The following is a 15,507-nucleotide window of genomic DNA, read 5'->3' as shown; positions in this document are numbered from 1 at the left end:
CGTTACCATCTTATCATGAGCCCAGAGTGAACCAGTCATTGTTGCAGTCTGTCCAATTGTAAGTCAGTGTGACACTTCATAGTTAGGACTATTTACCGTCAGCCCAATAAACTGATATTTGTTGAAGTGATGGTCCCTTGTGTGTGGCCATTGCTGTTGCACAGTCAGGAAAAAGAAGAGCAGCTGGGATTCAATTAAGTGGTAAAGCACATTTACGTTTTGTGTGAAATAATTAACCATTAGTGAATTTCGGAGCTTCATAAACAAGGGTTCTTTTATTTCATTACGTTATGATAAGGAGTGAAGTAAATTCAAGCTAAGATATTTTAATGTTATTCACTTTGTGATTCTTTGGCAGCAGTCTTGTTTGGTCAATGTATTTTTGCGATCATTAATAAAAATGCCCTATATGTTGTACTTTCTACAGGGTTTGTGTTTATTTTCAATTCCATAACCTTCATGCTGCTTGTCATTGGTACAGGTTTAAAGACAAAGATATTATTCAAACCAGAGATAGCTGGAGAATCTGAGATAACAAGGTGTTGAGCTGGATGAACCCAGCAGGCCAAGCAGCATCAGAGGAGCAGGAAGACTGACGTTTTGGGCCTAGATCCTTGAAGAAGGGTCTTCTTCAAGGATCTAGGCCCAAAACGTCAGTCTTCCTGCTCCTCTGATGTTGCTTGGTCTGCTGTGTTCATCCAGCTCAACACCTTGTTATCTCTTATTCAAACCAGAGCTCATTTTCCTTTTTTTTCTATCCAATTGTTGTCCTTCAGTTCATCTTTTTTAATGTGTAGTATTACGATAAATATAAAAATGGAATTAATGGCAAACGTTAAATGAGTAGGAATCTAAGTCATGTTCTGTAGTCCCTGATGATATGTATTACTTGCTATTGAGTGTTGATCTTGGTAATATCGATGGTATGGTCACCTGCCTTTTCAGACAGAAAAGAAAGTGTACTGCTTCAAATAGTACAAATATCATTGAGTCACCTTGGCCATTTTTGATTAGTTAATTGATTGTTTAGTTGTACTACTTGATCATTTACCTAGGCAATGATTAACAAATATATTGTCCACAGTCGTTTTCACAAAGCCAAGTGGTGCAAAAGATAATCACCGGTGTGCTGAATCTTAAAAGAGAAAAAAAATTACAATCTGCTTTAATTAAACAGGCTTCTAAATGTATCATACACTGCTGTCCACAGCAAAACATTTTATTCAGATCAGGTATGCGTTTTGGCACAGTGAGACTGAAATCAGATGGGCTCTATGAGAGATGTTTGATCTGCCCTGCTAAATTATTGCTGAAGGAGTGTTATTTTGTTTCACAATTCTATTGTTCAGAAATATCCTAAAATCAATTGCATTTTATAATGTTTTGCTACCATTGTGAGAACATAGGAGCAATATTTTCACTTCAATGAGAATATTGTTCATCTTTGCAATGTGAGCATTTTAGTGTCAGTCACATATAATGTAACAATGGACCTATCAATTCTGATTTCTTGGCTAATTCAGCATGCTCTGTTCTCTTCAGGGGGACTAAATGGCTTTTAAAATTCTTGTTCTGGAATATGAAACCAGTCAATAGGTCAAATACACATCTGATCAATTTTTCCCATTTAGTGAACAAGAACACGTAGTACCTGTTACAGGTATATGTAGTTAATGGCCTTGAAAACAGATTTTGATGCACTATGCGTGTATATTAATCTTTATGTATAACCTGGTTTGGAAAATACCTGTATTGCATGCTTATTGTAAATCAAATGTATTTACTTTTATATATTATAATAAAAGATGATACTTTAATTGCAGTTACATTGTCAACTTTTCAAAATTCCAGTGATATTTTGTAGAACTACAGAAGAAGCTATCTCTTCACCATTCTGTTAACATTGAATGCTGCTTCAAAATAACGTTATGTACCTCCTATTACCCCATAGAATACCATGTCTATACTAATATGTTGTTTTATATATTCTGCACAAATAAAAATGTGCCTATAGTTAGCCTGTGGCACACTATTTCTTTACAGTAGAACAGTTTAGTAATTTAATATTTCAGAATAGTTTATCTTTGTGTTTACTTTTGGAATATGAAACTGAAAGTGGTTAAGTTCAAATATTCTAATTAAAACATTATATACAAGATATTGCATTGATAATAATGGCAACAACCACAAATAAACACTTAAATCAATTTATTTGAAACATTAAAATTTCCAGTTATTCATTGATTCCATATGATGCAGATGCCTTGTTGATTGGCTGATCATTTCAAACACTCTTGCTGCTGGTGCAGGCAGCTTTTATGGATACCCAGTGTCACTTCTCATCTTGATAGTGGCAGATACCGATACAAAAGATACTACTTGAGGACTAAATGCAGATTTATGGGCATTTGCCTGAAGCAATACACGCTCTTGTCAATTTTGAAAAGTTAGATAAATGGCTCATTCTCCAAAGTGAATATTTTAACCAAGCACTCATGCTTTAATACTGTGGATATTGTAGTAGTTGATGTAGCTACCCAGCTTAAACTATCTACTTATCTATGTCTTCTGTGGTTGGCTGTTGTAAATGGGTCCAAAAGGTTAAAAACTGAGCACTGTCAATTGTGATGATGTGATGAGCGCTTAAGTAGGAGAGTAAACTAAGATCATGTGGGAGACAAACAAAAGGCCCAACTTTCCAACAGTCTTTGCAGTAATGTACAGCATATTGTCATTACGTGTAAATTGTTGCAGAGATGCAACAAGCTTTGTATTTTTACAAGATTCTCCCTGTCAGAGCAGAAGGCATTTACTGTCTCAAACAAAAGACTGTGTAAGCCCCAAAAGAACCAGTGCAATGGAAGACATGGATGGCAATGCACACAAATGGTGATCAGCATGGAACGTGAAGAATTAATTTAGCAGGACTAGTATCACATGCTGCTAATGCAGAAGACTTTAGAGAAATGGATATATCAAATTGCTGAGGGCTGTGAACCCCAAAAAACTTTGTAGCAACACTTAGCGCTGAAGAATGCTTTAAAAGAATGACAGAAAGCAAGGCAAGAGAATGGGGCTAAGCAAAGTAGAGGACAGAGTTCACAATCTGAGGTTGTTGAATTCAGTATTGTCTCCAGACGCTGTGAAGTGCTGAATTGGAAAAAGAAGTGCTATATTTCCAGTTTGTTGGGCTGTACTGGAATACTGCAGTACACCTAGGATAGAAAAGCATAGCACAGCATAATAGTTTACTGAAATGGAAAGTCACTAGATGGACTGGGCTGTTCTTGTGGACCGAGTGGAAGTGTTCTGCAAAGTACTCACCCAGTCTATGTTTGTTTTTGCCAATTTGCTGGCAACTGCATTATAAGCAGAGAATACAGTAAACTCTATTGAAATATGTGCAATATGCAAGAACTGCTTACTCTGGAAGGTGTGTTTGGGGCCTGGGATATTGGGAGGGTGGAGTTAAAAAGGCAAATGTTGAACAAGACCTGGGTGTCCTCTTGCACCAGTCACTGAAATTTAGCGTGCAAGTGTAGCAGATAGTGAGCAGGCAAACTGTATTTTAGCCTTTATAGTGAGAGATTACAAGCACAGGAGGAAAGATGTCATACTGCAGGGTATTGGTGAGGCCACACCAGGAATATTGCGTACAGTTTGGTTTCCTTATCTGAGGAAGGATGTTCTTGCTATAGAGGGAGAGTAGTGGATGTTTACCAAATTGATTTTTGACTTGGCAAGAAGAGATTGACTTAGTTAGGATCTTATTCACTGGAGTTTAGAAGAATGGTGGGGGTGCTGTGTCTCATAGAAACTGATAAAACAGGTGATTCAGGAAAGATGTTCTCAATGGTGGGAGGAGTCCAGAACCAGGGGTCATAGTTTTAGGATAAGGGTTAAACCTTTTAGGGCTGAGATAAGAAAATCTTCACTCAGTGGAATTCACTACCGCAGAAAGTGGTTGTACAAAAACATCATGTTTTCAAGAAGGAGGTTGACATAGCTTTCATGGCTAAATACATTAAGGGATGTGGAGGATATACTCTCAATAAAGTATTGAGCTTCATGATCAGCCATGATCATATTGAATGGTGAATCAGGCTCAAGGGGTTGAATGGTTTGCTCCTGGTCCTATCTTCTTTGTTTGTATGTCTATGTTACTACGAACACAAGGAGGCTCCTGTCATTGTCCTGGGAGGGACAACAAGATGCAAAGGCAGAAGCGCACTAAATGGGCCGGACGTGGCTGAGGACATGTCTTGTCAACCATGGTGGGGGAGTTTTGGACGAGAAAAAGGGAGGACATGTCAGAAGCATCGCTGTGGAAAGTGGAGAAACTTGGAGAATGGAATGGAGTCACAGCAGGAAGAAGTGAGGATGCTTTGTCAAGGTAACTATGGTAGGTGGTAGGTTCGTAATGGATATTGGTGGACAGCCTAGATTCGGAAACAAAGGAGTCAAGGAAAGGATAGAAATAGAGATGACTAAGTAAACATGAGAAAAAGATGGAAGTTGAAGAAAAACTGATTAATTTTTCCTTTTCTGGACAAGAGCGGAAGCAGCACCAATGTAGTCATCGATGTGAAAGAAAAAGTTGTGGGAGGGAGTCGGTTATGAATGGAACAAGGAATGTTTCATATAACCCTCAAAGAGATGGGCATAACTAGAGTGTGTACTCATTGCCACACTTAGAAAAAGTGAGATGACAAAGGAGAAATTGTTCAAAGTTAGAATGAGCTCAGCCAGGTGAAGGACAGCTTTGGTAGACTAAAACTCTTCAGGTCTCCTTTCGAGAAGAAACAGGAAGCTCTCATACCATCCTGGTGGGGGTGGGACATATAGTCAGCTTGCATATTCATGGTGAAAAAGAGGCGGCTGGGGCCAGACAGCTAGAAATTGTGGAATTGACATAAAGTGTTAGAAAGATCTCAAATGAAGTTGAGAAGAAGCACAACAAATGGGAGAAAAATTGAGTCAAAATAGGAAGAAATGAGATCTATGGGACAGGCTCAGGTTGAATTGATGGGACTGCCAGGCTGTGCTGTTTGTGGATTCTGGCAAGAGGATAGACAAGGGTTGTGCAAGGCTGGAGTAGTGAGGATAGACAAGGATTGTGCAAGGCTGGGGTAGTGAGGATAGACAAGGATTGTGCAAGGCTGGGGTAGTGAGGATAGACAAGGGTTGTGCAAGGCTGGGGTAGTGAGGGTAGACAGGGTTGTGCAACGCTGGGGTGGTGATGGTATACAGGGTTGTGCAAGGCTGGGGTGGTTAGGGTAGACAAGGGTTGTGCAAGGCTGGGGTGGTGAGGTGGGAAGCTGTGGAATTAAACATTTTATTTTTCCCCAGGGCTCCCTTACCACAGACTCCTACACCATCCGAGTCTCAGCTCAGCCTTCTTTCACATAAGGTAGTTGCATTTTCAACATTCTAACGTCCCAATCACTTGCATATTAACAGTGAGTCAATCTCAACATCAGGAATTAAAGATTCACTCATGTTAAAATTGTATTTAGGAGTTCAATCTGACTAGAAAATGAAATTTCAAACATCATATTTTCTGGATATTTAAATTTACCGATGTCCAAACACAACATGGAGCCAATTCCAAAAGGAAAATTTTTACCAAGCATTACAAGCCAAAGTTTTGGATCAGCATTTCACAGATTTTTGCTTTACAAAGCCACTGATGGTTTATTAAAAAGGCAGTACATTAACCATGCATGTTCCACACTAATACAGGCATATAACTCACTTTCAAATCATCAGACAGTCCAAAAATGCAAACCAAAACTTTAAATTATCCCCAGATCTCCAGCTCCTGGGAACAAAAAGACACAAATTGTACAAGACAACATTTATCAACCAACACACAAAGGTGCATTCAAACCAGGCCACAAAGAATCAACACTTATACAAGGTTCAGTGCACTTGCACAGCACAGGAATCTGGCCTCTAGTGTTCTCTTTTTCTCCATCCTCCATCCTTTTAGGCTCATAATTGTGCCAACGTGTTAGTTACAGACATGAATCCAGAGTCTACCGCATTCCACCCTGGAATACGGAAGGTCTCTGGAACATCAGATTGCTTTTCCCTTCTCTTCCACATTTTCATGAATCCCATCCTTGTTGCCAAAAATGTCTTGGCTCAGAGTGCATCTAAGAGGCTCTTTTCAGATTCAGTTAAATGTAATTAAGAGAAGGCTCAATAACAGCAATTTGCTTGAAAATGCATACTTATTGAATAATAATAATAGATGAAGAAGAAAGGAACATGTATTAAGTAAAGAAAAAGAATGAAAAAGAGAGGAAAGAAACGATAAGCCTCACGCCCTTTTGCAAGGGACCCCTCAATTGATGTCTAGTCTGGAGGCTGAACTTCTTCCTGGTACTATTCAAGATTCCAGTTAGAGGTGAAGTCCAGCAACTTCGAATGAAACCCTCTCTCTTATACAGTGCAACAAACAGCCAGCACAAAGAAAACAGATACAGAAGACAAAACACAGCTAAAGAAAAACAAGATAATAAAATGTGAGGCTGGACGAACACAGCAGGCCAAGCAGCATCTCAGGAGCACAAAAGCTGATGTTTCGGGCCTAGACCCTTCATCAGAGAGGGGGATGGGGAGAGGGAACTGGAATAAATAGGGAGAGAGGGGGACGCGGACCGAAGATGGAGAGTAAAGAAGATAGGTGGAGAGAGTATAGTTGGGGAGGTAGGGAGGGGATAGGTCAGTCCAGGGAAGACGGACAGGTCAAGGAGGTGGGATGAGGTTAGTAGGTAGCTGGGGGTGCGGCTTGGGGTGGGAGGAAGGGGTGGGTGAGAGGAAGAACCAGTTAGGGAGGCAGAGACAGGTTGGACTGGTTTTGGAATGCAGTGGGCCCATCCCCCTCTCTGATGAAGGGTCTAGGCCCGAAACGTCAGCTTTTGTGCTCCTGAGATGCTGCTTGCTTGGCCTGCTGTGTTCATCCAGCCTCACATTTTATTATCTTGGAATTCTCCAGCATCTGCAGTTCCCATTATCTCTAAAGAAAAACAAGTTGCAGGTGCCATCTTGGGCCTTTAAAGGAGTGTTAACAAGACTCATCCAAGGTCATGCAGCCTGTCAAGTATCATCAACAATTTTAGCCCTTCAATGCATCCTACACAATCTATCTTTTCAGGCGGCTTTCGAAGATCATCATTAGTTTTTAGCCTGTTGGCCCACCTTATATGCAAACAAGCCCCCACAGCCCCATCACACTTAGAAGATACAGAAGGCAATGCACACAACGTTTCCTGTTGTTATTAACAGCAGTGGGACTGACACAGCACTCAGGGTCCAGCTGCTGTTTTCTGTTATTTTTGTTCCAGTTGTGGCTCAGTTGGAAGTGTACTTATGTCTGTCAGGAGATTTTGTGTTCAAGTCCTAGTGCCAAGATTTGCCCACAAAAGTCTAGGTTGATACTCCAGTGTAGGACTGTTAGAGGTGTTGCATTTGGTTGAAAGGAAGTCCCTTTGCTTCGCTAAGGCAGTAAAACCCTATTACATTAGATCACGATTTTGATGATGAGCAAAATAGTCTGGCTGTTTAGAAATCAACATAAGTATATAAAAGACTTGAGGCAATCAGTAGGTCTGACAGTATATGTGGAGAGAAAAACAATGTTAGCATTTTGATTATGGTAAGGGTCTTCTTTAGAACTTCTTCAGAGCAATTATGAAAAAGAATCATATCATTATGACTTAAGTTAAATAGAGCAAGAACTTCAACTTGCATTCTAACACCTTATTCCCTAAACAATTCGCACTAATACCTTTTTGGGTCACTAATAGTTTCCATGGAGGTATCTTGGGATAAATTGTTTGCATTTTAAATTCTACTATTAAGCTAAACATAACTTTCAGGGATAGATTCAGAAAATTGCAATCCTAAGAGATTTTTTAAAGAACCAGCCAGGACACATGAACCAGAATGCTGGAGACAATGAAGGACAATTTAACACTTATATTGATCTTGGGCACTCAGTACTGCAACAACATCATTCTTTGGAATACTGTAAGGGTCATTGAAAGTTTGGCTGGTGGATAGTCATTTTTAGCTTTTTTAAAAGCAGCAAACTGCAAGTACAGTCAAATTTTGCTGAAGGAAAAATAAAAACATGAAAGCTGTCTAAGATTACAAAGAGATATTGATCAATAAGGTCAATGGGCTGAAGAGTGGCAGCGTTTATTTTGAATAAATGTGAGATATTGCATTTTAGTGAAACAAACAAGGACAGGGCTTATACAAATAATGGTACAGCTTTGGGTAATGTTGTAGAATAGAGAGACCTAGGGGTTCAGGTACATTATTCTTTGAAATTTGCAACATGTCGATGGGATCGTTGAGAAGACATTTAGCATGCTTGCCTTTATTGCTCGGACTCTTGAATATAGGAGTTGGGACGTCATGTTTAGGTTGTACAGGACATTGGTGAGGCCTCCTCTGGAATGCTGTGAGCAGTTCTGGTTGCCCTGCTATAGGACAGGTATTATTAAGCTGGAAAGGGTTCAGAAAAGATTTGCCTGGATGTTGCCAGGAATGGAACGTTTGAGTTGTATAAATAAGTTGGTTAGACTGAGACATTTTTCATGGAGCATAGGAGGCTGAGGGGTGGCCTTATAGATGTTTAGCAAATCATGACGAGCATATATAAGGTGAATAGAAAGGTTCTTTTCCCTAGAAACGGTTGCAGGTATTGGTGGGGAGGTGGGAGCGGGGGGAGAGCTCAAAACTAGCGGACATATTTTTAAGATACGAGGAGAAATATTTTAAAAATGATATGCGGGGCAACATTTTAACAGTTTGTTTGTGGAATGAGCTGCCAGACAAAGTGATGGATACAGGTATATTTTCAACATATAAAAGACATTTTATTTAATAAGTAATTAAAAGGAAAGGTTTGGAAGGAAATAGGCCAAATGCAGAAAGTGGGACTAGTTTGGTTTTAGATCACGGTTGGACTAATCAGAATGAAGGGTTTGTTTCCAGATGGTATATTTTTGATTTCCCTTCACTGTGACCCTGGATTCATTTCACTTATGTTTTTAAAAATGTGCTTCTTCCAGCGTTCCTTGTTTTAAATACTTTAGAATGTGTTATTCCCATGATAACCATTAAATACACCTCTACTTTGAGAGGTATACTCCTGGGAATCACAAATTAACTTGCCAGTCTTCTTTCTCCTGAAGGGAAGTGCCATCATTCTATGAAATATTCCAAATGGAAATTAGGCCGAGTCTGCTGAAGCTGATAAAGATTTCATATCATTCCTAATTCCTTCCAGGTATCTTCAGATTGCAGTCTGGAATGGTATATATTTTACATTCTCTCATGTTCAAATAATGTGCTTCCATTTCCTAAGGGAAGTCACCAATTTTTACAGATGCACCATAGAAGGTTCTCTGTCTGGGTGCATATTGGCCTGGTATGGCAACTGCTGTGCCCAGGAGTGTAAGAAACTACAGAAAGCTGTGTACATAGCTCAGACCATCAAGGAAGCCAACCTCCCAACCATAGACTCCACTTACACTTCTCGTTGCGGCTGAAATGCTGCCAACATCATCAAAGACCCCTCCGACGAGATACTGCCCTCTTCCAACCTCTTCCATCATGCAAAAGATGCAGAAGCTTGAACATATGCACTAACGGGTTCAACTCCCAGTTGTTATTAGAATGCTGAATGGACCTAACATCAAATAATGTTGATGTTGCTAAAATTGATCTTTCTTTGTGCACCTCCTGTGCAGTTGTAACTTTGTCTGTCTCACTCTGTCTAAGCATCCTATGATTTGTATGTCCTTGTTTGTTATGATTTGCCTGTACTGCTTGCAAAACTTTTAAAAGCTTTTAACCGTACTCAGGTACATATGAGTCCAATAAATCAAATCAAGTCATATAAATCAAATCAAAGTTATGGTTGAGATGCATTAAAGGCAGCAGATTCTACTTATTTGGTTAAATTATCTGTGTGGTTCTAAATCGATGAGCACAATGGCCTCCTAAGACTGCTTGATTGTTTACAGGAATTGGGCAATAAGAGATAGAATTCTCAAAACATCTCCAGAATTGACCTCATTTTGTTATGCAGGTGATTACATTTCTGGGATAGGGGTAGTTTTAATGGTGGAAACAACTGCACCACGCAGACAGGTCATCCTTGATGGATTAGCTCACCTTTCATGTTTGGTATAATTTAGGTCAGCTGACAAACATTTTATCCAGTGCTCCAGATTTCAATTTGTTAAAGATAGACATGATAATGTCAATGAATGCCTCGCAGCATCATACTTCGAAGTTCTTCTGCTTTTCTCATTGGTAGTCTTTTCCAACCCTGGCTTTAAATCCTCTGTGGATTACCAATTATTTACCATATACTGACTTTGCTGTTAATTTTAAGCCAGTTATTATAATTTTTTTCTACTCAGCCTTGCGTGAGCATTAGCTTGCAATTCACATTCCTTGTTTTTGGTTCTTGATGTTCATATGAATCATATCGAAGTAGCTTTCAGAGACAGAATGTAGATCTGATTAGTTGAATGGCTTCTTCCTAGGCTGTTAAATTTTACATTTATGGCACATATTGTGCCCAATATTGTGTATATTGTGACTAGGTGATTACCAAGGGCAAAACAAAAATAGTACTTTTAGGGGGAGTTGATGACCTAATAGTACTATTGCTGAATAGTTAACTCAGAAACCTAGATAAAGTTCTGCAGTCCTGAGCTCAAATCCCCCCCATGGCAGATGGTGGAATTTGAATTTAATGAAATTTGGAATTAAGAATCTAATGATGACTATTAACCTATTGCCAGAAAAACCCATCTAGTTCACTAATGTCCTTTAAGGAAGGAAACTGCCATCTTTACCTGGTTTGGACTACATGTGACTCCACACCACAGCAATGTGGTTAACTCTTACCTGCCCCCTGGGATGGGCAAGAAATGCTGGTGATGCCTTCATCCAGTAAATGAATATAACAAAACTACATGCAGGTCAGGGTTAAGTGGCAGAGAGATGAGACAACATTGTTGAAAGAATCTGTACCTCCTCTCTCACGCATTCAAAAATGTTGCACTCTCAGAAATTAAAATAAAAGCCTCTCCTTTCACTTTGCAATGTATTTTGATTACAAGGACACATGCACAACCTCAATACTAGCTGCATTACACTCAGAGATTAATGTACTGTATAGCGTCCTACAATCTGTAACTGTACTACAGCCAATAAGTTGGCAATGGTTCAGTGTGTTTGGCAGTTAAAACAAGAGTATACAAGGAAAATTGTATCCTTGGGTCAGAATTGCAAACTTAAATGTTACAGCTGAATTAGTAATTATATCTAAAGTGCAGAAAATGGGAAGTAATTTGGTTTACTTGAATTCTACACACAGATGCATTTATATCAAGCTGAGTGTATTTAGCAAATCCATAATTTTCTATTTGTTCAAATGTGAGTCATCCTTGGTATGATAACAGAATTTCTATTTGTGGCAAATGCTTACATTGTAGCTATGGTAAAATCTATCAACCCTGTCATCACCTACGGTGCCTCATCTCAGGTACAACGGTACATCACACACAATCCAACTAAGTACAGTTTTGAAGAGCATTTTAGCTATGAGTAAAACAGCTATGATTTTATATATGGTGAACTAACGATTGTATCTAGATTTATGAGAAAATATTATTTGGCAACCTGGCACTTTCAAAGCAGCGGCCATGAAATGTGCTAGACATTCCGTAAACAATGAGGAGCTATCTAAAGGACAACATGCTTGATAATTTATGCTAACTTGTAAACTGCAGGCAAACACTTAGCCTTTATTAAAATGTTTAATTGTAAATAGAACCCCACCCCGGTTGCTTTAGGTCCTTGTAATAGAAGTCAGCTCTAAGTAAGAATTTTCCAGTCCTCACTTTGCAGAAATATGTTTGTCATGATTATTAGCTCAACCATTGAAATTGTTACTTGTTCAACTGTTGGCGTTTTGATTGGTTCATTTGGTGTATCATCACGATAGTGACATATTGGAGCCATTTTTGAGAAGTCTTGTGTGAATGCAAATATTAAGTCTTAAACAGAAATCATTTTATGTGTAATCTTTCAAGAGACTTGAAACTCTGGGGCAGGGCTTCTCAAACAAATTTGAAGAAATAAATTAACATGGATAATAGCCGTTTATCCAAGTCCAACTCACATTCCAGGTTGTTTTATGAAGGTAAGGCTGTAGGAAAGCTGGGACTAAGTTATTGAATGTCAAATAGAAGCAATAATAAATTGAAAACTGTCATTGACCAGCTTGAGCAAGACCCACACAGTTAGCTACTACCGAATAAACTGTGTAACTGGTCCAATGGAAAATTGAGCACATTTTATTATGCAATGTGATCAGAGATAATGAGAACTGCAGATGCTGGAGAATCCAAGATAACAAAGTCTGTACCTGGATGAACGCAGCAGGCCAAGCAGCATCTCAGGAGCACAAAAGCTGACATTTCAGGCCTAGACCCTTCATTATAGAGGGGGATGGGGAGAGTGTTCTGAAATAAATAGGGAGAGAGGGGGAGGCAGACCGAAGATGGATAGAGGAGAAGATAGGTGGAGAGGAGAGTACAGATGGGGAGGGGATAGGTCAGTCCAGGGAGGACGGACAGGTCAAGGAGGCGGGATGAGGTTGGTAGGTGGGAAATGGAGGTTCGGCTTGAGGTGAGAGGAGGCGATAGGTGAGTGGAAGAACATCTTAGGGAGGCGGGGACGAGCTGGGCTGGTTTTGTGGTGCAGTGGAGAGAGGGGACGAGCTGGGCTGGTTTTGGGATGCAGTGGGGGAGGGGGAGATTTTGAAGCTTGTGAAGTCCACATTGATACCATTGGGCTGCAGGGTTCCCAGGCGGAATATGAGTTGCTGTTCCTGCAACCTTCGGGTGACATCATTGTGGTGCTGCAGGAGGCCCATGACGGACATGTCGTCTAGAGAATGGGAGGGAGAGTTAAAATGTTCGTGACTGGGAGGTGCACTTGTTTATTGCGAACCGAATGGTGAACTAAATAGGGAGAGAGGGGGAGGCGTACCGAAGATGAACACCTCCGCTCGGTTCGCAATAAACAAGTGCACCTCCCAGTCACGAACCATTTTAACTCCCCCTCCCATCCTTAGATGACATGTCCATCATTGGCCTCCTGCAGCGCCACAATGATGCCACCCGGAGGTTGCAGGAACAGCAACTCATATTCCGCTTGGGAACCCTGCAGCCCAATGGTATCAATGTGGACTTCACAAACTTCAAAATCTCCCCCTCCCCCACTGCATCCCAAAACCAGCCCAGCTCATCCCCTCCCCCACTGCATCACAAAACCAGCCCAGCTCGTCCCTGCCTCCCTAACCTGTTCTTCCTCTCACCTATCCCCTCCTCCCACCTCAAGCTGCACCTCTATTTCCCACCTACCAACCTCATCCCACCTCCTTGACCTGTCCGTTTTCCCCGGACTGACCTATCCCCTCCCTACCTCCCCACCTATACTGTCCTCTTCACCTATCTTCTCCTCTATCCATCTTCAGTCCGCCTCCCCCTCTCTCCCTATTTATTCCAGAACCCTCACCCCATCCCCCTCTCTGATGAAGGGTCTAGGCCCGAAATGTCAGCTTTTGTGCTCCTGAGATGCTGCTTGGCCTGCTGTGTTCATCCAGCTTCACACTTTGTTACCCTTATTATGCAATGAACTGTGTTTCCACTCTGGAATTTTCCTTTTTGAGCTATTTGATGCATTATTTTCAATATCTACCAATATGTAGAAAAGGAGAAAAAATCATATAGTTTCATATTAAAGAAATAATGTTTTTTTTAATAGAGCACATTTTTGTCCATCTACGGTCTTGGAGCATTAGTTTTAGGTACTGGAGATATTAAAAGGCATCTGTGCTCATATCTGATCAATTCTATTACTATTAGTCCTTCTGCATTTTTCTTCATTGGACATGTTTACTGTTTTCCTACTGGTGATGAAACTTCAGATCATAAGGCTCAATGCCATCTTAACATTTAAGCAAAATGCACAAAGAGATAGGGTCCATTGTTCAAACTAATAAGGATAGTCAAAAAATAAACAAGATATCAAATGGCAAGAATAGTAATGAGAAGCTGGCCAAAGCACGGCAGAAAGCAACAAGAGGAGGGGGCAGGAAGTAAACTCCTGAGGTGGGAAAAAGCATTGGAGACATAAGAAGCAGTTGTTTAAGACTGAAGTTCTGGCCTGAATAATCAATGAATACTTTCTTTGATGCATAGAAAATGACAAGATACTATGATGGTCAGTGACAGAGGGAAAGCTGATTTTTCCGGGATTAGAGTTACTGTCATCTCACTTGGATGGGTTCTTCACAAATAACATATGCAGAAAGAGGTTGGCCATGTTACCTTCTCCGTGTCTCTTCCTTCATCTTCTACTCCTGTTCTTCAACTGATTGCCATTTACTTAGAAGCAAGGGATAGCCCTTCATTATAAGGGAGTTGAGCAACATATAGCAGGCCATCACAAATCTTGATATCTGTTTACTGAACACAGCAAGACTCCTCCAAAATGGTCCAAGCAGTGAAAGCATCGCTTTTGCAAAGCTTGGCCTGTTCTATCATATTTTATGCAACTTGACTTTTATTGTATACTTGCTATGCGTGAGTGTGTGGTTGACCACCAGAGGAAACAGTCATGTCATTGGCAACCATTCTTGGTTATTTAGAAGCCAGACTTTCAACGAATGATTGCATCATGACTGCTACAAGGAACCTGGGCATGGCCTGTATGATTTACTACCAATGGTCCTGCACCACCTGGAATCGTTTTTGGTTCCAGTGTACAGCAGAGTTGATACTTAACACTCACAAAGCAATACATATGTAATCAACGTCACCTACCACCACAGGAAAGTCTGAAATCCAAGTGAAGTCACATGCTCACTCCACCTGCTTCTCTCTGGCAACAGAACATATAAACATACGTATGAATTAGGAGAAGGAGTAAGCCATTTGGCTGCTCTAGCTTCCTCCACCATTCAATAAACTCAAGGCTAATCTGATTAAGGTGTCAACTTCACATTTCCACTTATTTCCAATAACCTCTGAGTTCCTTGTTAGTCAACAAACTACGTACCTCTGTCTTAAAATATTCAATGAATCTGCCTCCACAGCTCTCTGAGGAATTCAATATAATTAACTTGATTTAAATAGAGTGCCTCAGTGGCCTCCCTTGCACAAAATTAAATGCTAAACGGTGCATTAGTGCAAATGTCTCAAACTCCAGTCTGGAAGGAGCTAGATGCCTTTGGTTTCATTGCTATGGATATCTTCATAATAATGACCACGTGGCTCACATTCCCTACTCTAATGTTACAGCTGTGGCTGCAGAAGATAAGAGTTTTCAGTTGGTGGATCATTACTGAAACATAAACAGCTCACATATTGTTTCTCACTGAGGTTGGGCTGTAAGAATTGT

The sequence above is a fragment of the Stegostoma tigrinum genome, chromosome 10, assembly GCF_030684315.1.
Source record: "Stegostoma tigrinum isolate sSteTig4 chromosome 10, sSteTig4.hap1, whole genome shotgun sequence".
Taxonomy (NCBI): Eukaryota; Metazoa; Chordata; class Chondrichthyes; order Orectolobiformes; family Stegostomatidae; genus Stegostoma; species Stegostoma tigrinum.
Note: the sequence above shows the minus strand (reverse complement) of the source record.